The 27,491-nt window shown below is 28.3% G+C and overlaps 1 protein-coding gene across 4 annotated transcripts in view; it reads right to left on the bottom strand.

Moving 5' to 3' along the window:
- The window catches only part of LOC111677206 (calcineurin-binding protein cabin-1-like), a 637,283-nt gene that overhangs the window by 254,026 nt on the left and 355,766 nt on the right, over positions 1 to 27,491 (bottom strand). The window lies entirely within an intron of this gene.

The raw sequence follows: 27,491 nt of genomic DNA, 5'->3' as shown, positions 1-27,491 counted from the left end.
AACGACTTTTTCGAACTTTTTTCGTGTTTAACAATGTCAAACAATTGCCAAACGTCATCAGAACACTTGTCAGTTTTTTGTTTATATCAATACATAGGGGTAATAAAATGCAGATTTTATCACGACAAATCACAGATAATTTTACTGAAATTATACTAAATATTATACAAACAGTTACAATTTAATGCAAATTCTGTAAAGAAACACTTATTCCAAAAAATTTTATTAAATTAATTTTAATTTCACAAAAACAAAATTGTCCCTTATCGCTGAAATTGACAACAAATTCTTAAATGTTGTCTTCCGAGTTTTTTTTTTTTTTTTGAAGACAGCAAAATTTTTACGTTGTATACCCTCCACTACCATCAATGGTGTTAGAGGGTATGTATCATAGATGGGCACTTTGCAGTACCAGTAAAATTGCAGTAAAAATTTTACTGTTTACTGAAAAAATTTTCAGCAATCAGTAAAGTTTTACTGATTACTGAAAAAATCAGTATTCAGTAAGTTTTTACTAGTTACTGAAAATATTTTTAGTATTCAGTAAATTTTACTGATTACTACAAAAAATTGCAATTAATTTACTGATTACTGCAAAAAAAATGCAGTATTTTACTGATTACTGAAAATGTGTTTACAGTATTCCGTACAATCTAATAATTTACTAAAAATTATATTTTCAACATATTTTTGAATATATCATCAAAAGTAGATATAGTGCGATAAATTTTACTTTTTGGCATTGTAAATCATTTCAGAAGACAAGAACTTAGCTATGTACAAATTAATATAATAGCCTAAATCTTATATTATTTTGTCAGCCAATAAAAAGTTGTTGGAAACATTATTATATTTTATAATATTAGATTATTAATAGAAAAGAGAGTAAAAGAGATCAATATAATAATAGTTGTTTGAAAATTTTAGTTAAATATAATATTTTTTTACTAATAATGCATTTTGGTTGAAAATTTTACTGATTACTGAAAAAAATTTCAGTATTCAGTAAGATTTGCATTACCAGTATTTTTTACTGTTTACTAAAATTTTACTGAATACTGTAATTTTTTTCAGTAATCAGTAAAAAGTTACTGAATACTGAAAATTTTTTCAGTAACCAGTAAAGATATACTGAATACTGAAATTTTTTTCAGTAACCAGTAAAAATTTACTGATTACTGAAATGTGTAATGCAGTAAAATTATACTGCAGTGTGCCCATGTATGGTATGTATATATGACATATCGTGTGTAACACCTAGAAATATTCATCTCAGACCCAACAAAGTATATATAAATTTAGCTATGTCTATCTGTCTGTGTAAAACACGCTCACGATAAAACGAAGCAATAGAATTTATCCAAATTCACCCAAAATGTTGTTCATTTTCTAAATTGTTTGGTAATGAATATGAGCAAAATCGGATTACATCGGGATAAAACATGAAAAAAAAATTTAAAACTCCGAAAAAATAATCATTTTTTAACATTCTGATGTAATTTTTACGAAAACCATGCGATTAAATTCCATGAAAATCATCACTCATTCGTTTCTACATGAAAGCTTGATTCCTGTTGAAAATTTGGGGAATCGGCCTACAATTTCGTATACCTCCCATACAAAGGTACATATTCCCGGAAAATGAGTTTATTGTTAATAATTTTACAAAATTTTACAAATGAAAATCTATGTCAATATAATTTATTCGAAGCAAAACGCGGGTAAATACCTGGCCATACATACTTAATTACATGTTTCTAGGTTTAATATCGTAGAAATTGCAAAAAGTACCGTTTGAAAAACGAAAAAGTACCAATAAGTCCCCTTTTATGGGTCCTCTGTTGATATTTTCTTTTCTATTTGGCAGTGATATTTTTGTTGTTTTGAATACGATTTTAATATTATTTTGAAAGATAAGATTTTATTTTTTGCTAAATTGTGAATGTATAAATGATGTGTGATACAAAAGGATGTTGGTGTTTGACTTGGGAAAACATTAGTGGGACAATTATTCTACATAAATGTTAGTTTTTAGGGATTTTAATGATATATTTACCGACAGCCAGAAGGCAATTAAGGCGATATCAGGTGATAGAATTAAATCTAAGACCGTATTGGATTGTAAGAAAGCTTTAAACTGAATTCTCTCCCAGAGGTAAGGTCATATGGGTACCAGGCCACTCTGGAGTAGTCGGCAACGAAAGGGCGAATGAATTAGTTTTAAAGGGAAGGGAGCTCGATGTGGTTAACCTGACAAATGCAAAACCATTCTATGTAACAAAAGCTGAATTAAACATATGGATGAGTGAATCCCATAAGGCCTCTTGGAATAATGAAACGGTGGGTAGAACCACAAAGATTCTATTGGGTGACCCTGATGAGAGCAAGACGAGAAATCTTCTCAAAATTAGCAAGTCTGAGGTTAGTATGATGGTACGTATTCTGAGTGGACACCCAGGATTACTTGCACATCTATACAAAATTGGAAGTGCGGGTTTAGACGAATGTAGAGCATGTGGAGAGGACAGTGAAACTCTTGAGCACTTTCTTTGCCACCGTCATACATTCGTCGATGTTAGATCCAAGTATCTTGGAAGTGATGTTATTCCAGAAATAACATTCTTAACAAACACTGATTGGAAGATTCTTAGGAATTACGTCCAAGAAACAAGTTTCTAAACAATGAAAAATAATACATTCAGTGAACAATTTGTTTTCATGAATTGGAGCGCACAACAGGCCCGATAGTGGCCTAGATGGACAAAAACAAAGCCTGTTAAAACATAAGTAGGAAAGTTTAGTTGGTCATATCGGTACATAATTTACCGTAATAAATGAATTAGTATATCGCTAATATGCATGTTTAGCACTGTGAGGATTGGAAGGGAAGACTCTTTTGTGTTATTCTAACCAATTACGAAAAAGGCGGTTTAAGAAATATTAGTGTAAAGTGAAAATTGTAATTTGTATGGTTATATGTACATATGTTTTATAAAAATAGAAAAAAGATGTAACTGGTCAAATACAAATCAAGTTTTCTGGGTTATGGCTGCCCATTTGGTTTAGTATTTAATCTTAAAGCTCTTTGCTTGAAGGCCTATAGTATTACAACTTCATGAAATATCTTCTATTAAATTCGATCAAAATACATTAAAATTATTATCTTTGTCGAGTTTTGTATGGGAGATTTTATAGAACATAAACCTGAAGGATGGACTTTTTATACTAAAGACAGCAAAATAAAACGTATTTATTTCTTATAAAGATAATATTTACCTGTTCCAAAATATCATTCCGATCTAAAATTTTATTAATTTTATAATTTTTTTTTTAATTAAAAAAACACAATTATTTAAAACATCCGATTTTAACATAGGTCTTAATTTAAAACTGGTAGGCGTTTAAAAAAAACTTGGATGAGAATGAGCAAAAATCAAAAGATGAATAACTCAAACAGTATTAAAGAAAATATTTTACTAATTTTACTGTCAGGAATAAAAATATCATATTGTAAGTTTTGAATAGATTTTAATGAACATTAATAAATCGAAAAAGTAATATTTTATTTTTAAAAAAGTTCAAAAAAACTTCAAAACTTAGATTTTACACTTCTTTCAGGTTTAAACTAAAATGTGTCACATTTTCTTAAAGAATACGTTGATTAATGCAAGTTATACCCATTGATAATAGCAATTGAAATAATTTTTTGACAGACATTTCAACTACGAAAATATGGTTTTTGTAGCATATGTAATCTTTCCTTTAATGGTTCCGATCGAATTTCGGCCGCGGGGCGAACTCTTATTATTGTTATTATTATTATTATTATTATTATTATTATTATATTATTATTATTGTTATTATTATTATTATAATTAATTATTATTACAAATAAATAACAAAATTAAATTATTCAACATTTCCATAGAAAAAAAGTGATTTTTATTCCTGAGGTTAACATATTATGGGTATTACAGTATCGAGGCTATGAAATTTTAGTTGGGTATGTTACATACCATCGGAAAGGCTAATGTGTCTAGTTTCTCTGCGTAAGTTCAATTTTTAAGGTTTACACACAAATATGAAAAAAATTAAAATAGTGCACATTTAAAAACCTTTGTCTTGAGTTACAAAACATTTATTTTGATAGATATCCCACTCGCATCCCACTAAGCGACCAAAAAGGTTTTAAAGGAAAAGACCTAACCTTTCTTTTGAGAAAAAAAAAAATTAATAAAAAAAGAGTCCATTTTGGAAAGAAAAAGTGAAAAAGGTTTTTGATTTTTCAAAAAAAAAAAAAAAAGTAAAAATTTTATGTCTTGAGTTACAAAACATTTTTTTATAGATATCCCACTCGCATCCCACTAAGCGACAAAAAGGGTGTTAAAGGAAAACACATAAGCTTTCTTTTGAGCAAAAAAAAATGGGTCCATTTTTAAAAAAAGTTAACAAAGTTTTTGATTTTGCAAAAAAAAAATCAAAAATTTTAAATCTTGAGTTACAAAATATTTTTTTGATAGATATCCCAGTCGCATCCCTTTAAGCGCCCATATAGGTCGCTAAGGAAAAACCTAAGCTTTCTTAAAAAAATAAAAAGGGCCCATTTTGAAAAAAGTCAAAAATATTTTTGATTTAAAAAAAATCAAAAATTTTCTTAATTTTTTTTCGAAAGATTGCATAAATAGCTATCTAAACTATTTGGGACACATTTTGCTAAGAACAATAGGTAACAAGTTATATGGATAAAAAAACACCTGTTTGGCCAAAATGTCAAATTTTGACCTCCTATAACTCAGAGATTTCTTGACCGATCTTGTTGAAAAATGGTGTCCGAATTACATTTTGGCCATGCAGGTGTTTTTTCTCATCCATGTAACTTATTACCTATTGTTCTTAGCAAAAAGTGTCCCAAATAGTTTAGATAGCTATTTATGCAATCTTTCGAAAAAAAAATTAAAAAAATTTAATAAAATATTTTTGATTTTTTAAATCATTTTTTACTTTTTTTTTTCAAAATGGGCCCTTTTATTTTTCTTTTTTATTTTTTTTAAGAAAGGTTAAGTCTTTTCCTAAGCGACCTATATGGTCGCTTGGTGGGATGCGAGTGGGATATCTATCAAAAAAATATTTTGTAACTAACTCAAGATTTAAAATTTTTGAATTTTTTTTTTTGCAAAATCAAAAACTTTTTTGACTTTTTTTAAAAAAATGGACCCATTTTTTATTTTTTTTGCTCAGAAGGAAGCTTATGTGTTTTCCTTTAACACCCTTTTTGTCGCTTAGTGGGATGCGAGTGGGATATCTATAAAAAAATGTTTTGTAATTCAAGACATACAATTTTTTACTTTTTTTTGAAAAATCAAAAACTTTTTTGACTTTTTTTTTTCCAAAATGGACTCTTTTTTTATTATTTTTTTTCTCAAAAGAAAGCTTAGGTCATTTCCTTTAAAACCTTTTTTGTCGCTTAGTGGGATGCGAGTGGGATATCTATCAAAATAAATGTTTTGTAACTCAAGAGAAGGGTTTTTAAATTTGCACTATTTTAATTTTTTTCATTTTTGTGTGTGAACCTTAAAAATTAAACTTATGGAGAGAAACTAGACACATTAGCCTTTCCGATGGTATGTAACATACCCAACTAAAATTTCAAAGCCTCGATACTGTAATACCCATAATATGTTAACCTCAGGAATAAAAATCACTTTTTATACCCTCCACCACCCATCAGTGGTGATAGAGGGTATATATATAATATATATATATATATATATATATATATATATTATATATAATATATATATATAATATATATATATATATATTATATATATATATATATATATATTATATAATATATATATAATTATATATATATAATATTATATATATATATATATATATATATATTATATATATATATATACCCTCTATCACCACTGATGGTGGTGTTAACCTCAGGAATAAAAATCACTTTTTATACCCTCCACCACCATCAGTGGTGATAGAGGGTATGTATATATATATTATATATATATATATATAATATATATATATATATATATATATTATATATATATATATATATATATATATATATATATATATATATATATAATATATATATATATATATATATATATATATATATATATATATATATATATTATAATATATATATATATATATATATAATATATATATATATATATATATATATATATATATATATATATATATATAATAACTTTGTCATTCGTGTGTAACACCAAGAAATATTCCAGAATATATATACTTTATAGGGTCGGAAAATTATATTATAGAAATTACAAACGGAATGACAAACTTATATATACCCTTCTCACGAAGGTGAAGGGTATAAATATAAAACAATATTGTGTAATATGTAACCATTTAATAGAAAAAATATTTTTCTTAAATAACATATTTGTAGACATACCAATTATGCCATTATTTAAATAAAAATAAAATAACTCTCCAATTTTGACAAAAATTTTACCACTTATAGGCCTTTTAATTCTATGATTTATGATATATATCTTTTGGTCAACAAATGTATTGTTATGGATTATAGACCTTCGAAGTTAAATATATTATTATCAATATCTTCTCTATTTAAGAACCCATCCGGACAATACATATATCATTAGAAAGAGCTCTGAAATACCTTTTCAACGATATATAATATGATCCTTTTTATTAACCCTTTGAGGACCAATTCCACAAAAAGTATTTTTTATATAGAGTTTTCTGACAAAAATGCCGTTATTTCGTAAATCCATCGATATAACGTTACTGATATATATTGGAAAAATAGAGCAGAAGAGATTTCAAGCTTTCATTTGATGTATGGATATATACTAATATCTTAATAAATATAGACGATATTTTAGTTGGAATAAGGTAAATTACCAAAAATTAATGTTTTTTATTTGATATTAGTTAATTGTTGTTGTTTTGGCAGGAATAAAGTATTATAACTATATAAAGTACTAAACTAAATATATGTAAAGTATTGAAAATTACATCAAAATACCTTTCCAATGATATATAATAGAAGCTAATTTATTAGCCTATTGAGAAGGATTAATAAAAACTGTGCTTTTTATATTAACCTTTGTTCTGTTATATCAAAAGTTCTGTTATATCAAAAATTCATTCATAAGAAGGTACCGATTTATGTGTATTGAGTGAATTGCGATTTTTCTGGGTAAATACTCGGAAATGGGTATGTAGCGCCGGACCTGAACAATTTTTTTAATTTTTTTGGGTAATGAAATGTTGTATTTGTAAACCAACCAAAAGAAATACAAATTTTTGTGGGTAAACATTCGAAAATTGGATGATAGCGCCGCAGGCGAAAAATTATTTGAAAAAAATCGCGCGATTTTTTTCAAATAATTTTTCACTTTTTTAAATAATTTAAGAATTTTTTTGTCACAGTCTCTCTTTACTATTTTTAAACTAAATATCATCCCCATTTATTAAGATATTAGCCCATATCTATACATCAAAAGAAAGCTTGAAATCTCTTCTACAATTTTCTCGATATTTATCGGTACCATTATATCGATGGATTTATGAAATAACGGCACTTTCATCAAAAAACTCTATATAAAAAATACTTTTTGTGGAATTTGTTCTTAAAGGGTTAATAAACGCGGTCATATTATATATCTTTGAAAAGGTATTTCAAAACTCTTTCTAACGATATATATTGTCAGGATCGGTTAATAATTAGAGAAGATATCGAATATATATAAATTTAACTTTGATGGTCTATAACTCCAAAACTATACATTTGTTGACCAAAAGACATATAACACAAGTCATAGAATTGAAAGCTTTATATGTGTTATAAATTCTTTCATAATCGGAGAGTTATACCTATAATATATTTAAGCCACAAACTTTGACAACTACATAAACCAGGCGAATTAAGAAAAAAATTATCAGCTGATTGATTAACACCACCTTATATGAATTCGCCTTGTGCCACACCTTATCTGAATTCGCCTTGGATAAAGATATTAAAATTTGTGAGGAAAATATATTCTGAATTGAATAATGTTTGTTTTAAACGAAAAATTATATTTCGGTAGATTAATTTGCAAAATTTAAGTGAGTGCCACAAGTTAAGTAAAACTTAATTTTTTGTGAAAAATAAACATAAAAATGTACATATTCATCAAAATATTATATTACGAATGAATGAATATTTGTTGCGAATGGATAATTCTACTCCGGCGGAGTAATTTTCAATACTTGGCCATAATGTAGTAGCTGCCGGACCGCTAAATACCTAACATGGGCTTTGTTATATAAAACAGAACAGACTTTTTTTAGTTAATATTTTTATCACAATATTGTTTAATTTGTTAACATTTAATAGATTTCAAAATTAAGCCATAACGTAGAAGTCAGCTGCAGCCAGCCGGGTAAATACTTCATACGCGTTTCTGAGTATTAAGTGTTCCGGAAGAGATTTTTTTAGTTAATCTCGTTATCTACACAATTTTAATATAAAATATAGTGTCCGACCGAACGTTTAGGTACGAGTTCGGAGTTCGGTAAAAAGTGAGGTTCGGCCAATGTTCGGTGTTCGGCGAAATTTTGACCGAACACCGAACGCCGAACTTTTTATAAAATGTTTATTTATCATATTTTTACATCATCAAAAAGTTTTCAAAATGCTGAAAATTTGTTTACAGAAGTTATCATACATCCTGGCTGTACAATAATTTTCCGATTTCATAGGTTCAAAACGCCTTTTTGACTGTTCATTTTTTCGGCTGATTTGAAAAACAGTTATCCAAAAAGTGATTAAAAAGCTAAGAAAAGTGAAACATTTAATTTGAATTATCTAGTTTCGACTATAGGACCTTAACTATTGTTGCAGATTGATTGGTGTTCAAAATAATCAAAATCGGTTTACATTTCGACATAACCTCTATATAGAAAATGACTAACGTTCATAAAAGGCTTAAAAATACAATTTTTTATGAAATTATACTTAAATTATTTTATGAACCAAAATTTCATATAAATCGGCAAATTGAAATTTGCGAATTGTGTTATTGTATGTATATTATTTTTATATTAAATATATTTTTTATTTTTTTAGAAACTGCAATTTTACTGATTCGATAAAATTTATTTAGATTTCGATACACATTTAAAACGAAATTTTGATCGCCTGGGATCATAATATGATTATGATAAATACAAAAATATCATGATGAAATATTTTGACGGTATTAAATCATAATATGATATTTTAAAATTGTTATAATAACGATATGTTTATACTACAATCATAATTTTAACCACAGCCTTGTTTTTCTCTGCGTGCTCCTACAGAGAATTATAACATTGTCAAAATAAAGGTATTAAGATATATGCATTTCACAAAAATAGTTTGTAATTAAAAATTTATCACTCTCTGGGATTCGGAGTTAGTTGATAATTGGCCCAATTGCTAATTAAAGACCATTTTCAAAAAATCTTTCGGATGTTCATATTTTGGTTTAAATTGTTATAAATTTATTACTTTTTAATCATAAATGCGTTTTTCATTTAAGAAAAAAGTTCGATGTTACCGAACTTTGAAAACCGAACAAAGTTCGGGTTCGGCCGAACTTTAAAATTTACCGAAGTTCGGGTTCTGTGTTCGGTACCGAACGAAAATTTGAGTTCGGTCGGACTCTAATAAAATATAAAACAATATTGTGTAATATGTTAACATTTAATACAAAAAATATTTTTCCTTAATAACATATTTGTATACATACCAATTATGTCATTATTTAAATAAACTGATATTTGTTTACGAGATGCTTGGTATTTTCAGAATTTTTACATAAATAATTCAAAATTTAAACGAAGATTTTCTCCGTTTAACGGACATTTTTAAATATAAAAATGTAAACAATAACAAACTTTGACAGCTACGTAAACCAGGCGAATTAAGAAAAAATTATCAGCTGATTGAATAACACCACATTATATCTCCGTTATTTAAGTACCACCTATTTTCCTGATTTTAATTATCGATCTTCTCGAAAGCATGTCTAACAAATTTATTGAAGATTCGGATCTCGCCGATATCTGGGGTCCTTTAAAAACTTATTTCAACAGACAGACGGACAGACATGGCTTAATCGACTCCGATATCTATAAGGATCCAAAATATATATACTTTATAGGGTCGGAAAATTATATTATAGAAGTTACAAACGGAATGACAAACTTATATATATATCCTTCTCACGAAGGTGAATGGTATAAAAAGACTATAAATCATTCATTCGTGTTTTTAAGTGCCAGTGAAAGGTTGTATTTAAGTGTTTTGTGTTGAAAATGAATAATGATATTATAGAAGTAAATGTACATATATATTTATATACATGTTAAAAGTATAGAATATAATATGCCAAAATTATTGCGTCGGGAATATTTAAAGAGAGTTAAGAAGAGTACAGAATTCCAGAATGATATCAATGAAAGGAAAAATCTTTCAACGATTGATGATTGTATTGATCAGTCTTTAAAACTTACTGTTGAAAATAATATTAAGCCAAAAGAAGATTTGGACACCCAATTAAAAATGTTTTTTAAATCATAACGTTACAAGACAGTTTGGTGATGATATTTTAAAAGTATTATGTGTTTAAATGGTATAGACGTACAAAGTACTTCTAAAAACTTTTAAAGAAAAAGCAAACTCCATAATTCCGGTAATTATTACCATTTCGGCTTAAAAAACAAGTGGAACAAGTAAGAGTGTTATATTCGGCTATGCCTAGTCTTATATACCCACAGTCAAACCTCGTTTGACTCGAATGAAACTTACCTATGTCGAATTCCATTTATATACTCGCGTTTTTAGGCCAATTATAAGTGTTGAAGTAATTTTCTGAAGGTGACCTTATATAGAGGGGTAGGATCAATTATGGGTCGATCCTCATAAAATTTGGTAGACAGAATTTGGTTCGTATTAAAATTATTTGTGTCGAATTTCATCGCCACACTCGCCTTTTTAAGAGAAAAGAAGCCAGTAAATATAAACGTATTTTTACAAGATTTTATTTATGAAGTGAAAAAATGAACTTCTTCTGGACTTTTCATTAAAAACAAAAACTGATATGTTAGCAAGAGCATTTATTTGTGATGCTCCAGCTCGGGCCTTTGTTAATGGGTGCGTGGGTTACAATGTATTCCACTGCTGAAGCAAATGTTTGCAAGTTGGAAAAAGAGTACAAAATAAAAACGTACATTCTGATATTCCAAGGGATTTGCGTACTAATGACATGTTTAAGAATAGAGCTTGAAATGATGATTAAGAAAAAGTTTTTGTTTTTTACTTTTAATATATTATATATATAATATATATATATATAATATATATATATATATATATATATATTATATATATATAATATTATATATATAATATATATATATAATATATATATATTAAATATATATATATATATATATATATATAATATATATATATATAATATATATATATAATATAATATATATATTATATATATATATATATATATAATATATATATATATATATATATATATATATATATATATATAAAATATATAATATATATATATATATATATATATATATATATATAATAAAAAAAATGAGTAATTTGGCTGAATTTCATTAACACAGACAGTCAGACGGACGGACATGTTTAAGAATAGAGCTTGAAATGATGATTAAGAAAAAGTTTTTGTTTTTACTTTATATATATATACATATTATATATACATATAAGATATATATATATATTATATATATATAATATATATAATATATATATATATATATATATATATATATATATATATATATATAATATATATATATATATATATATATAAAGTAAAAACAAAAACTTTTTCTTAATCATCATTTCAAGCTCTATTTTTAAACATGTCCGTCCGTCTGACTGTCTGTGTTAATGAAATTCAGCCAAATTACTCATTTTTATCCGGTACTGTTTGGTATAGAAAATACCCAATGAGCAAAATAGGTTCTCATCGGAAAAAGTTATGAATCAAAATTTAAAACAAAGCCGAAAAATTATAATAATTTACACATTCTGATGTAATTTTTCTCGAAAACTAAGCAAGATAATTCCATGAAAATTGTGATAGATTCGTTTCTACACAAGATCAGTATAGGTCCGTAATTTCCTATACCTCCCATACAAAAGTATATATTCCCGGAAAATCAGTTTTTTGCTAATAACTTCCGTCAGAATGTTGATATTTTCACAAAATTTTACAAATTAAAATCTTATGTCAATACAATTCATTGGGAGAAAGTAATACTGTGAAAGTTTTTTCCGATCGGTTAATAAATGTTCATAGCTCCCATACAAGATCTCCTCCCGAAAATCACTTAAACGCTCATAACTCATTACTTAATTAAGATACAGAAATATTACTGTGAAATTTGTTTCCGATCGGTCCATTACAAGTTATAGTTCCCATACAAGGATCCTTCCCGAAAATCACTAAAAAGCGCATAACTCATTATTATATTAAGATTCATATACAATTTGGTATATGGTCCATAACAGATCATGGCTCCCATACAAGGTCTCCTCCCGAAAATCACATAAATGCGCATTACTCACTGCTTAATAAAAATATCCATATAATGTGTGACACAAGTATTGCTCATATACACAGAAATATTACTGTGCAATTGTTTTCCTATCGGTCCATAATTAATCATAGCTCCAGGTCCTTTTCAGAAAAACACTTAAAGGCACATGACTTCTTACCAAATACTGAAACCCAAAAAAATTGGGAATACATACTATTTTGGACACAGAAATGTAGTTTCCATATAAGGTTCGATCTCGAAAATCTCTCAAACGCACATAACTTATTGCAAAATATTGATATCCACTAATTACACTGTAAAAGTGTTTTACGATCGGTCCATATTTGGTCATAGCTCTTATACGTCCCCTCCAGAAAATCAGTCAAATGCACAATATTCATTACCAAATAAAGCTATTGATACAAAATTTGATGCAAATGTTAGTATGGTATACAAAAATTCTATTTAAAGATTTTTTTCACGATCGGTCCATAAAATAGGTGCGGTCGGTCCCATGCAAGGTTCCCTTCAGAAAATAACTTGAACACACATTACTAATTATTAAATTACGATATAGATACGAAATTTTATTGAAATATAGATTTTATGTACAGAAACTTTGCTTAAATAATTTTTTACTATCGGTATATAATTGGTCATATCTCCCATACTAAAAGCAATTTAACCGTATTTATTTCAAATTAAATATATGTATTTTGAAAATCCTTAATTTTTTCACACACATGCATATGCACATTAATTAATACCGTTGAAACATATCTTAGGGCGCTATAAAAATATAAAAGAAAATGGGGTTTGTAATGTTCAATAAATCGTGGAATTGTAACAGATTTAAGCTATTTAAATCTTAGAGTTTTTCTATTTAAGTTTTATAAATTTTTTCCCGACTACATTGTTATTACACTTAAAGCAAAACAAAATAAACAACAATAACGCTAAACCAACATACATAACGAAAAACACAGAAAAACAAAAACAAAATAAACAACGCAATAAAACTAACCTACATCCAAATATACGAACATAATTCACAAAAACAAAATACACAACTCAATGACGCCAACAGCATCCAAACATACAAAAAAATTTCCAGTTAAATAAAACCAAATACATCTACACACACGTGTACATCTTTTTCTAATATACAGTATTGTTGTTGCTTATTTAACAAAGCATGAAAAAATATGACATTTTTTGATGAAATTTTCAGAGGTTGTCTCGGATTTTTGTTCATATCTCCGTTATTTACCGACCGATTTTACTGATTTTAAATAGCGATCTTCCCGAAAGCATGTCTAACAGAATTATTGAAGATTCGGATCTTACGGATATCTGGGGTCCTCCAAAAACTGATTTCAACAGACAGACAGACGGACATGGCTTAATCGACTCCGCTATCTATAAGGGTCCAGAATATATATACTTTATAGGGTCGGAAAATTATATTATAGAAATTACAAACTTATATATACCCTTCACACGAAGGTGAAGAGTATAAAAAATATCGAGCGACTATATTCAATAGTCTCTATCTAAAACACATATCGGCAGAGCATAAAATTTTCTTTCCACACTAACACTACTTCACTCTGTGTTTTTGCATACAATGCACTGAAAGAAAAGTTTGTAACATTTTTTACTGTTTTTAGTATAGTGACTTCACTGCTTTACAGTGTATTGTATTATAAATAACAAAAAACTTTAAAATGTCTGAATTTTTTATGAATAGGATTGGAAAAAATTTAAACACCTATTATTATTTTTGAACATTGCTCTTGGTAATGCATTTATTTGCAATTTTAGATACAAAATATAAATAAAAGATAAGAAATAATGAAGATTTTGAAAAATGAAACAAATAATGGATCGTTAGGTATATAGAAATATCCTCCAAGAACTTTTGATGTGCTATAAATGTCTACTAATTGAAAATATTTACGGGATAATGTTGTCAATAGGCTTGTATATCAAGAATTAACATAGTAGCGGGTATTACTTTTGTTTAGCAGTTTGTGTCGTTGATTCACCTTTATTAAAATTCCCTTTATTTTTGACATTTACTCAGAAAAAAATTTTTCAAATAATTTTTTTTTATTGATAATTTTTCTCGATATATTTTAAAATTAAAATAAATATTAAATATATAACATTCTCATATGCAAAAATAACTTTCGGCAAACAAAAACAACTTTATATTTAACAACAGAGATTTCTCTATGTGTAACTCTATCAGAAAACTTCCAAGCTCTTATTTTCTTAGTTTGGAAGTTACGTACGTGTGTTGGAAAATAAACCAGAGAGCTCAATTGAGAGCTCGCTGCGCTTGTATGATCTAAAATAACACAAGTTTTCAGGAGAGCAATTAAACGGTTTTTTCACCAGTTCGTAAAGGTTCTTGATTTTTTTCTTTTACAATATATTTTTACGACCATATTCCAAATCGTTATATAAAAAGAATTTAAAATTTTGCATTATTTGCAAAATTATTCACAAATTTATATCAGATAGAGATTTTTAATGATTAAGTACCGAAAACTTTTTTCTCGGAAACTACTAGAGTAAGAATATTCTAATTTTGATGAAAAACTTTAACTTCATTATGAACATTGGGAAATAATGGGCAGACTTTTATTAGGGGGCTTGGAACCTCCATATGAATTAAATAAATATGTATTGCTATTGAAAATATGGCTACCCCATAAAACACAACTCAAATTAATGTTTTTTAGACCTGGTTCACACTAGGAAACTTTTGTTGAGAAACTTTTGATTTTGTGTGTGAGAGAAAGAGATGGTTGATATATCTTTCTCTCACACACAAAAATCAAAAGTTTCCCAAAATAGTTTGCTAGTATAAACCAGGTCTTAGATGTTTTTATTATTTTGTTCTAATGAATAAAAATTTTTGAGCAATGTAGTTGTAAGGCCTCCGGTAATGGTGGCGGGTTTGATTCCCACCCGTGGCGCTGGTTAAGGAGCGCACAACAGGCCCGATAGAGGCCTAGGTGTATTTCTTATACTTATAACAATTTTATAACCAAATGGTAGTTTTAAATATTTTTTTGTTATATAAAACAAAGAACAAAAATATGGAATATATATATACATACATACATACATACATACATATATTTGTGTTGGCCTGCAAACACGAGTTGCAAATTTTATTTTAATACGAATATATATGACTGCAATTTTTAGCGGCAAAGTGATACAAAAATAATAAAGTTTCATATTTATTTTATAGTCATATACAAGAGAGGTGGTGCTAGTGCTGCATATTTAAACGTTATATTCGTTTATATATAAATAAATTCTTTAAATTTTCAATAAAAAATATATAAAACTATTAATATATATTAATTTTTACAAAAAGAAATTTTTGTCGGACACCAAAAAAGTGACCTTTGTTCGGAAAATTCGTCAGTGATTTTCTCCCGCTGTCGCCAACAAATCATTTATGATTTAAAATTATCCTGCACGCATCATCGATGGTGCCTTGAAAGACATCACTGTTATTGTAGTAATGAGAAAATACTAAAAAAAACACTTGGAAAAAATATTTCCTAATTACGCTTGTTATGATAAAATTTTATAACAAGTAAAATGGTAAATTTTACAAAAAAAATTTATTTCTTCACAAAGATTAATTTTTTTTAAAATAAAATGATTAAAAAAAGTATTAAAAATATTGTTTTTATGTAGTTTTATTATTATACATCGCTGAAAAATTTTTGGAGTGTACGAGTTTTTTGCAAGTTATTCTCCTGTTTGTAAATGCTGTTGTTGTTTTTACAAATTTTATTTGCAATTTCTGAAACAAAGCGACATCAACCAACTTTGTTAAATACTGTCAACCAACTAAAAATAATTTTTGTTATTTTGTAGTCTTGCTATGAGTTTTATTTACGATCGGGTTGTGTATGTGTGTTCGTAATTAGATGAATATGAACTCGCAACACTGATGTATGTCTTCTAAAACCCTCTATTGACAACAGTATGAGCGATGAATCATAATTATTTTCTTCTATCAATTACACATGAAGATATGATCAATAATGTCTTGGATGTTGTCTTATATTGGACTACACTGACTACAATATGAGAGACATTGTCTTGCATTTTGTCGTCCATTTAATTCTATGTGATGATAATTATTTAGGAAGGCTATATTGTGGAGGTCAGAACAGTGTTAAAATTAATGATGTTGAAATAGCTGAGGTTTCATATAACAGTAATGTGTCTGCAAACTTATTTAATTCCATAGTTTTATACAACTATGGCAGTAAGAAAAACAGATCATTTAGGAAATCGGAAATGTACTCAATGCTTTATATGGTGTGTATTTTTAAGTGTTTTTAAAATGCATATTTTTTAAACAAAATTCGCAAAGAAAGAAGCATTTAATTAAGAAGTTAAAGGGGCAATCAAGATCTTTGCTATCAATATCAAACTACTACAGGAAGTTTAGCGTACATGCTGCTTGGGTATAAGTGGTGCTATGTGTACTACTTCTACCTAGGCTCTGGAAACGTTGCTAGAAATTCTACCCATTGAAACATATTTAAGATATGATCATTGATCGTATAACACACACAGAATATGTCGGAATTTTGAAACGCTGATTCCAGATAGAATGTCTTGGTCACGCGGAACATTAGAGCAAATACCAGTAGGAAGCCGTTGTTACACGAATGGCTCTTAACTAGGGGACAAAGTGGGGCTGGGGTTCTATATAAAGACCCAGAAACAGAAATATACTACCGTTTACCAAATCATAACACAAGCTCCCAGGCAGAAATACGAGCATGCGGAAGGTAATTAGGGCGATATCAGGTGATAAATCTAAGACCGTGTTGTATTGTAAGAAAGCATTAACTGAATAGTATCTCAGAGGTAAGGTTTACATCATACCAGCCCATTCGGGAGTAGTCGGCAACGAAAGGGCGAATGTAATAGCTTTAAAGGGAAAGGGAGCTCGAGGCAGTTAACCTGACAAGTGCAAAACCATTCGACACAACAAAACCTGAACAAAATTGGACTTGTGGATTCAGACGAATGTAGAGCTCCACATGAGAGGACAGTGAAACTCTGGAGCACTTACTCTGCCACTGTTAGGCATTTGTCGAAGTTAGATCCAAGTATCTTGGAAGGGATGCTATCCCGGTACTGAAATATTTCGAAATGCACTATTTAAATTACATTAATTTAATTAATCGATTTTGTAAACCTTAATAAATAATATTGAAAAGGTTTTGTTTAATTATCTTTCCCGGTCCCTGAGTAATAACTTCTTGAAGTCAAAATTTTACAAAGTCAAATTCTACATTATACTTTATGAATTCACTTATCTTTAGGGTTTTTTGCACGTGATACTTTCGTTAATAGAAAACCATGAGGAAACTTTAAAAAAAAAACAAAAATTTAACAGTTTATAATCAAAAACTCCTTATTTTATGTATGTATATACAGACGTTTTATTAAATTAGATTTAATAATTATCAGAATTATACACTAGAAATGTATAAAAAGATAAAATAGCCATATAAATTGTATGACGTTGATCTACGTTAATGATCACTCTCATCAATGTTTACCAGCAAACAATACGAAAGTGTTGTTTCTTTACTCTTACTTGAATACAGTAAAGAACAAGTAAGAGTGCTATATTCGGCTGTGCCGAATCTTATATACCCTTCACATTGACGAGACTTAGATTTTGTTTTTGTTTATCGTAAAAAATTGTTTTAAAAAGCACTTGGAAAAAATTTTGTGTTAGTTTTAAATTTCAAACTTACATTATTCGCATAAAAATTATTGTACAATAACTCACAATCTACTCTCATATAATTGAAAACGTTTTAAATACTTTTTTCTATTCATTAAAAAATATATTTGCAAAACAAAATGGAAAATTATTTTATTTTAACAAAAAATGCAAATCATATTTTTTTGCTGTGTATGTTTGGATTCCAAACATACAAAAAAAAATACACAGCTGAATAAAACCAAATAAGGAGTGAGATCGAAAAATTCTTAACATACATATATGTTTATAAAAAAGAAACCACTAAAATTACAGCTTTATTTTTTTTTTATTTGATTCAAATTATTATTACAATTTACAAAAAAAATACCGACCGATTTTGCTGATAGCGATCTTCTCGAAAGCATGTCTAATAGAATTATTGAACACTCGGATCTCGCCGATATCTGGGGTCCTCTAAAAACTGATTTCAACAGACAGACGGACAGACAGACGGACATGGCTTAATCGACTCCGCTATCTATAAGGATCAAGAATATATATACTTTATAGGGTCGGAAAATTATATTATAGAAATTACAAACGGAATGACAAACTTATATATACCCTTCTCACGAAGGTGAAGGGTATAATAAGTAATAAAGTATAGTCGGGCGTGGTCGACCATATGATACCCTGCACCAGTTATGAATATTAAATGTGATTTATTTTGCATAATAAAGCATTTATCTTCAATATTCCCTTGTTCCGATACATTTAAGCAATTTATGGATGAAAAACTAATTTTCTGAAAGAGGCTTTATATGGCGGCTAGGGGCAAATATGGACCAAGCCCGATAAAATTTTGTGAATATATTTATATTTACATAATATTTTATTGTGCTGAATTTCATCGCGATATTTGTGTTTATTAGTTAATTTGGGACATTCAAGTAATTTTCTGAAGGGTACTTTGTATGGGAGCTAGGGTCAAATGGGGCCCGATCTTTATGAAATTTGGCAGGGTCATCAAAACTTTTATAAAACTTAGTTGTGCCGTATTTTATCGAGCTCAGAAGCACTTTTCGGGGGGTTCTGTTCTATGGGGGCTAGGTGAAATAATGAACCAATTTTAACTATTTTCAATAGGCTTCGTCCTTGGGTCAAATAAAGCGTGTATGCCAAATTACTCCAATTATCTAAATTTGCGACCTGTACCTTGCGCACAAGGTTTACGTGGACAGCCAGACGGACGGACAGACGGACATAGCTTAATCGACTCAGAAAACGATTCTAAGCCGATTGGTATACTTTAAGGTGAATCTAGGATGAATGTTTTTGTATGTTACAAACATCAGCACAAATCCAATATACCCTCCCCACAAAAGTGGTGTAGGGTATAATTATTTCAGTTTACTAAAAATATTTTATTTAGCTGGACAAATTAAATTTTAGCTTGAAACTGGACAAGCATCAAAAAAGCTGGACAATCCAGCCAAGTCCAGCCAGGCTGGCAACCTTATATGTATACTATACATTGTATAGTAACAAGGTTTTTCTTGTCGGATGCTTTTTGTTTAAGTGTTGAAAAATAGGCGTGGATTTTTTCATTTATGTAATAAAAGTGGTATTGAAATAATTCAATAATATTAGGAAATATTTAAAAGTATTCTAAATGTTTTTTCATGTGTTATAATGAATTGTTTCACTGGAATTATAAAAACAAAATTTTTTAATAAAAAAATCATTAAAATAATGAAAGTTTTAAATCAAATTTTAACATAAACATATTTTTCCTTTGTTTTCATTAAAAATATGTTTCATAGTAACTGTGAAAAAAATATATTTTTATGATAATAATTCATTAAATTTTTTTTTTAACTTAAACTTTTTATTTTTGGGCATAAAAAGTTTAAGTTAAAAAAATTTTGTTAATTTTTTAAAATAATTAATAAACATTTTTCAAAATATAACTGTTTAAGTCTTTGGAAACTATGCTTTTTTCTTCATAGTTACATTAAAATATTTCATTGTATTTGGAAAAAAAAAAATATTTTTAATTTTTATCCATAATGTTTTAATGTTCACCAATTATACACAATCGATTAGAGTCATTATATTGATATCTATTAAAATTTTATATGAGCAACACTTGTGCCAAACTTTATATTGATATCTTAATATAGTAATGAGTTATGTGCGTTTAAGTTATTTTCGGGAGGGGAACTTGTTTGGGAGCTATGACCAGTTATGGACCGATCCAAAAAAACTTTCATTGTAATATTTCTGTATATAAGATCAATACTTGTACCAAATTTTATATCGATTTCATAATATAATTTCATAATTTATGACAAATTATGGACCGATCCAAAGAAACTTTCATGGTTACATTTCTGTGTATAAGAGCAATGGCGATTAAGCTCTTGCGCGGAAACGAATGTATGCCGATTTTAATGGAATTATCTTGCATAGTTTTTAGAGAAAATTACATCAGAATGTGTAAAAAATGCTTATTTTTTTCGAGGTTGTTTCAAATTTTGATTCATAACTTTTCCCGATGTGAATCGATTTTGCCCATTTACCAAACAACTTAGGAAAACAAAGAACATTTTGGTGAATTTGGTTAAATTCTATTGCTTCGTTTTATCGTGAGCGTGTTTTACACAGACAGACGGACATAGCTAAATCGACTCAGAATTTAATAAGGACCCAGAATGTATATACTGTGTTGGGTCTCAGATGAATATTTCTTGGTGTTACACACGGAATGACCAAATTATATATACCACTAATAATGGTGGAGGGTAAAAAAATTTGCAAATAAATAAATTAATGTATATCTGATATTTTCTAAAAACAGTCTAGATTTTATAAAAAAAGTTTAATTTTTCAACTGCAAATATTCATAATAGTTAAAAAAATTAAAATATGTAGAAAACAAAAAAAAAAACTCATTCTTAAAAACATAATAATAGATGGGCACTTTGCAGTACCAGTAAAAATGCAGTAAAAATATGTTTTTACTGTTTACTGAAAAAAATTTCAGTATTCAGTAAAGTTTTACTGGTTACTGAAAAATTTTTCAGTATTCAGTATGTTTTTACTGGTTACTGAAAAATTTCAGTATTCAGTAAATTTTACTGATTACTGCAATAAATTGCATTAAATTTACAGGTTACTGCAAAAAAATGCAGTATTTTACTGATTACTGAAAATGTATTTACAGTATTCCTTACAATCTAATAATTTACTGAAAATTCTACTTTCAACATATTTTTGAATATTATACATTTTATATTATACATATTATCACAAGTAGCTATAGTGAGAGTAGTTTTACCTTTTGGGATTGCACAGTGGTATAGGAAAAAAAAGAGAGAAATAATTCGGTAACTTCTGAACGGTTAATCCGATTTTAATGAAATTTAGTATGCACAAAAAGGAGGTGTTGTCGGTTTTGTTTAGGTTTTGAATTGGTGTTGTTAAGGTTTTGAATTTGAACCTTATAGGCCAACCAAGGGCCCGGCGGGGTCCTCAAATTAGGACACCTCGGCTATGTTAAATTTTTAAAACGATCCTATCTCTTAATTTCAGTTCCGATTTAAAAAAAGCAGTAAATTATCTCTTATAGTTTAGGAGATATTCGCATTTTAAAATTAAAATTTTAAAATTTTTACCGTCCTTACTTTAGTTTTTTGATAATAGAGCGTCCAAATATTCCCTATTTTCGCCATTTTTTTATTAGAATAACAACAAGTTTATATATCAAGCAGTGAAAGAATTTATGTAAAAATCATGACTGAGTCCAAAGTTATAGGCCATTTTTTTGGAAAAAAGTATATTTTTCTCTTTAAGTTATCTAAAAAGTTTCTAAGAAGATGTATATAGCAATTTTTGATACCGAGGGGACCAGGTCCATCCAAAAGACCCTATTTTTAATGGAAAATTCAATTTTGAGCAAAAATTCTCAAATCGCTATCAAATTATAGTACCTGTTTTATATGACCCAATATGTTCTTAATCATTTTGTAATCATCAAAAAATATTCATAAATAAAATTTTTATTGTAATTTGAAAAATTTGTATCTTCGCAAAAACTGAATAAAACCATTTTTAATTTTTAAAAAAAAGTATTCCGCGAATTTTTTAATTTTCAATAATTATATACAGTTTTGAAAAATAGACAAAATTACCTTTCCATTGATATATAACATGCCTACCTAATGTTTTTTAAGTGACAAATTAATTAGGGAAAACTCAACATCTTTTAGAAAATTTACCTAGCACTATTATTTTCATCCATAAGGTGAACTCTTTGCATATAAAAATAAAGTGGATAAAACTGATATATGTAAAATTGAAAATTTTATAAAATCAGTTGATATAAAACTGAAGAGTGTTCGGTATTCCATTGCTAAATTTCGATCGAAATTTTCTGATTGGCTGGATGAATGTGTAGAAGTTGTTATTTGCGTATCAACTGTTGGTGCTCCCTGTAAGCACTATGAGGATTTGAGCTCAAAATCAAAGAGAAAAAGGTATCAACTTCACTAGAAACCTTATCTAACGAAGAAGTTTCGGACACTTTTAAAGGAATATTAAGAAACGAAAAACAACACCTTGGATGTCATAAAAATTGCAAATATTCTTCCAACCGCATCACCAAGACGACTGAAAAGAATTGTAAAGAGTATACCCACAAAACCAAATTTCATTAAATCGGATTAACCGTGTAGAAGTTACCGAATTATTTCCCTCTTTTTTTCCCATAATATATGTGGATTGCAAATCTTTTCAAAAGGCAAGAACTTAGCTATGTATAAATTTATATAAGAGGTCAAATATTATATAATTTTGTCGGGCAATAAAAACTTATTAGAATCATTTATTATATTTTATATTAGATTATTAATTGAAATATAGTAAAAGAGATCAATATGATAATAGTTGTATGAGAATTTAAGTTAAATGTAATATTTTTTTACTAATAATGCATTTTGGTTGAAAATTTTACTTATTATTGAAAAAAATTCAGTATTCAGTAAGATTTGCATTACCAGTATTTTTTACTGTTTACTGAAATATTTTTCAGTATTCGGTAAAATTTTACTGAATACTGAATTTTTTTTCAGTAAACAGTAACAATTTACTGAATACTGAAATATGTTATGTGTAATAATGTTTGATCTCATAGTGGATAGACGTGTTTTAAATCGCTCTCACGTGAAAATAACATTGTAAACATAAATTCATAATTAAAATATAGAAAAGATAAGTGCAGCGAATGTACGCTAATTAAATACAAACTTATATATATTTTTAATATTAAAAATACATTAAATTAAAATCAAATAAATTGTAACAAATTGTAGCAAAACAAAAAGTATAAAAAACAAAAGAAAACACAAAAACAATAACAACAAAACCTTAAATAAAGTGTAGTGTCTGTGTTATTGTGCATGAGTTTCTCTAACTCTCCAATAAGTGAAAGGAGGCTCAGTAGCAATGGAAAAAATTCATACTTTGATATGAGCTCTCCATACAACAACAATTATTATGATCCAAAAAATTATAAAAATTATTTAAGTGTATAAACAACAACAAATGAGAGATCTTCTCTTTCAAGTGCGCTAAAACAAAACAATTGTGTATTTAATAGCGCAAAAATATAAATAAACAAACAACAGATTAAAAAAACAACAACAAACGAGAGATCTCCTCTCTCAAGTGCGCCAAAACAAGAAAATTGTGTGGAAGACAACGCAGAAGAAAAAATAGAAAAACAAACAACTGTTACAATGGTTGATGAAAATAGTAATGCTAATGTGAACAATATCACAAATAGTATCAATAACAATATTAACACTATAAAACCATTAATGATAAGGAAGCTCACTCAAGCCCAATGTCAAAGAATACTGGTGCCATACCAAAAAAGAAGCCAAATACATTGAGCTCGCATAAAATGGAAAAGATCCAAACTGGAATGGACCGTTATGTCACTTATACAAAACGTAAGTCCAGCCCTAGGACTTCAAAATTGGAACCAAATCCAAAACAGGCGAAAACAAATTCGGTAAGTCAAAATCGTTTTGCACTCCTTGACAACCAGGAAAGTGAAAAAGCACTATCCATGCCTCTAAAAGACCACAAGCCACCTCCCCTCTATTTGCGCGAACCTACCACAAATCTATTGGTTAATAAGTTGTCCCAACTTGTAGGCAAAAAAAATTTTTCCTTTGCGTAGGGAGACTACGTGGAAAGTCTCCCTATGCAAAGGAAACATTCAGGAAACAAAAATACAGACTTATTCAGAAAAGTCTGTTAGAACAATAGTTGATAGTTTTGATTCTGAGAAAATAAATTATTACACATATCAACTAAAAAGTGCAAAGGGTTTGGCATTAGTTAACAAAGGTGCAAATAGTTCTGTACCAAACGATGACAAAAAAAGCGCTAGAGACTGTAGGTTATGAAGTGAAGTCCATTCACAATACAAAATTCCTCAACCAATGTTTAGAGTTGAAATTACTTTTAACTCTTCACAATTGAAGAAAAAGGTTGATACTCATCCCATATATAGTTTAAGATATCTTCTTAATCGCAAAATAACTGTTGATGAACACATTAAACGCAGAGGTCCTCCTCAATGCCTAATTTGCCAAGAGTTCGGTCACACCAGAACTTTCTGCAAATTACCATCTGTTTGTGTGAGATGCGGAGACATCCATAAAAGCCAAGATTGTCCCCACCCAAAAACAGATAACAATAAAAGAAAATGCAGTAACTGTGGTCAAAATCACACTGCTAACTATCGCGGATGTCCAGTATAAGTATATACACATGCAACAATTAAATAAGGCCAGAAGACCTTTATATGCTCAATATAAAGCTTCGAACTTCCCAAGTCTTCCTAATACTTTTAGTGCTCAATATAGAAGTATCACAAATAAAAGCAATCAGAATAAATTGTAAGCCCATATGAAAAAAGAGGGTTCCGTTACCCAAAGTAATGCAAAACAAACTTCTAGTGCCCAATATAAAAGACTTAAAAATAAAAATAATGAAAATCTGCAAAGAAATAATGAAAATAATACCACGTTATTTTCATATGTACATGCACATGCATTAAAAAAGGGTGTACCCGCACCCGAAACAAATTCTCAAAGCCCTATTGAGAATTTAATTCAAACCGTGAACAGTTTCATGGCAAATATGCAAAATATGTTTCAACAATTAATGCAGAATCAAAGCATGCTCATGCAGATCCTGCTAAATAAGAAATGAATTCCCTAAGAATTTGTTTTTGGAATGCTAACGGCCTTAGCAACACAAGAATGAAGTTGAACAATTTCTGCTACTTCAGGAAATTGACGTACTACTCGTCTCTGAAACACATTTTACCCTAAAGAATTGTTTTAGAATTAACGAATACTACACTTACGATACAAAACATCCAAGTGGCAGAGCCTGTGGTGGAACAGCCATATTAGTGAGAAAAAATATTAGACATTTCCCGATGCCAGAATACAAAAAGGACCATATCCAGGCCACCTCTATAAATATACCTGATAGCAGAGTTACAATATCTTCAATATATTGTCCTCCTAAGTATAATATTAATCGAGAGCAGTCAAAAAAATTAATATAATTGACATTACACATAATAACTGACATGTTTTTCAAAGGTAACTTGATCAAAAAAAATCAAATAATACTTTGGTTGAAAAATGTAATGAAAACCGTGTGTTAAGAATTTTTCGATCTCACTCCTTACATCTACACACACACGTATACATCTTTTTCTATATACAGTGTTGTTGTTGCTTTTTTAACAATTTTTTGATAAAATTTTCAGAGGTTGTCTCGGATTTTTGCTCATATCTCCGTTATTTACCGACATATTTTGCTGATTTTAAATAGCGATCTTCTTGAAAGCATTTCTAATAGAATTATTGAAGATTTCGATCTCGCCGATATCTGGGGTCCTATAAAAACTGATTTCAACAGACAGACGGACAGACAGACAGACAGACATGGTTTAATCGACTCCGCTATCTATAAGGATCAAGAATATATATACTTTATAGGGTCGGAAAATTATATTATAGAAATTACAAACGGAATGACAAACTTATATATACCCTTCTCAAGAAGGTGAATGGTATGTGTGTTAGCGTTGCTACTCACTATTTATTTTTCTTACCAAAGTTCCTACAAAATACTTCCAAATTTTTCCTTTATGGGTTTTGAATAAATTATTTGTTTAGAATTCTAAAAAATCAATGTTTTTTTAAGTAATTAGAAAGTAAAATTTTCGGCAAAATTTGTCTCAAAATCATACCCAAGAAAAACTTAATAGTATTACATATTATGACGAGTTTTATATGTACATATATCTACCATCAAAGTAGGTATGAATCATATACCTCTAATATTTTTATACCCATCAAAAAAGATTGAAGGGAAATTCAGAATAGGTACAAAACTAGGCATATTTCTTCGGAATTGATGTAACATATGTACATATGTATGTAGATCTAATTTACGCTGACAAAAAACATGGTTCGACATGGCTACTGTAACAATGGTTGTGCTGATTTCACTGAATTGATATTATTTTTGGACACAGAACGTTGTTTATAACGTAAAACGGAATTTATTTAAAGTAATTCTGTAAACTATAAGATGTAAACTATATGCCATTAAATTTATTACAAATATTGTAAGTTTTTACTGCATATTTTAAGCGCTTAAAACTCTTTTTTAAAGCATATTTGGGGTTTCCCGGTTTATATATATTTAGATTAATCGGATTTTTTTGCAGATGATTTACTATTAAAATTTAATATTAATTTAATTTATTTAGTAAAATTCTTATTACTTCACTATAACAAGGTCAAAAGTTTGCATTAACTCACAAGAATGAGTTCAAAATTATCTCATCATACCAAATCTGGGCCAAAATCTAAACCTACCAACCAAATTACCAGAAGTAATTTTTGAGTTTTGAAACTACCAAGTGGCAACGCTGATATGTGTATAGAAAACACACAGGCTA

The sequence above is a fragment of the Lucilia cuprina genome, chromosome 2 (assembly GCF_022045245.1).
Source record: "Lucilia cuprina isolate Lc7/37 chromosome 2, ASM2204524v1, whole genome shotgun sequence".
NCBI classification, from domain to species: Eukaryota; Metazoa; Arthropoda; class Insecta; order Diptera; family Calliphoridae; genus Lucilia; species Lucilia cuprina.
Note: the sequence above shows the minus strand (reverse complement) of the source record. Positions and strands in the feature narration are given on the sequence as shown.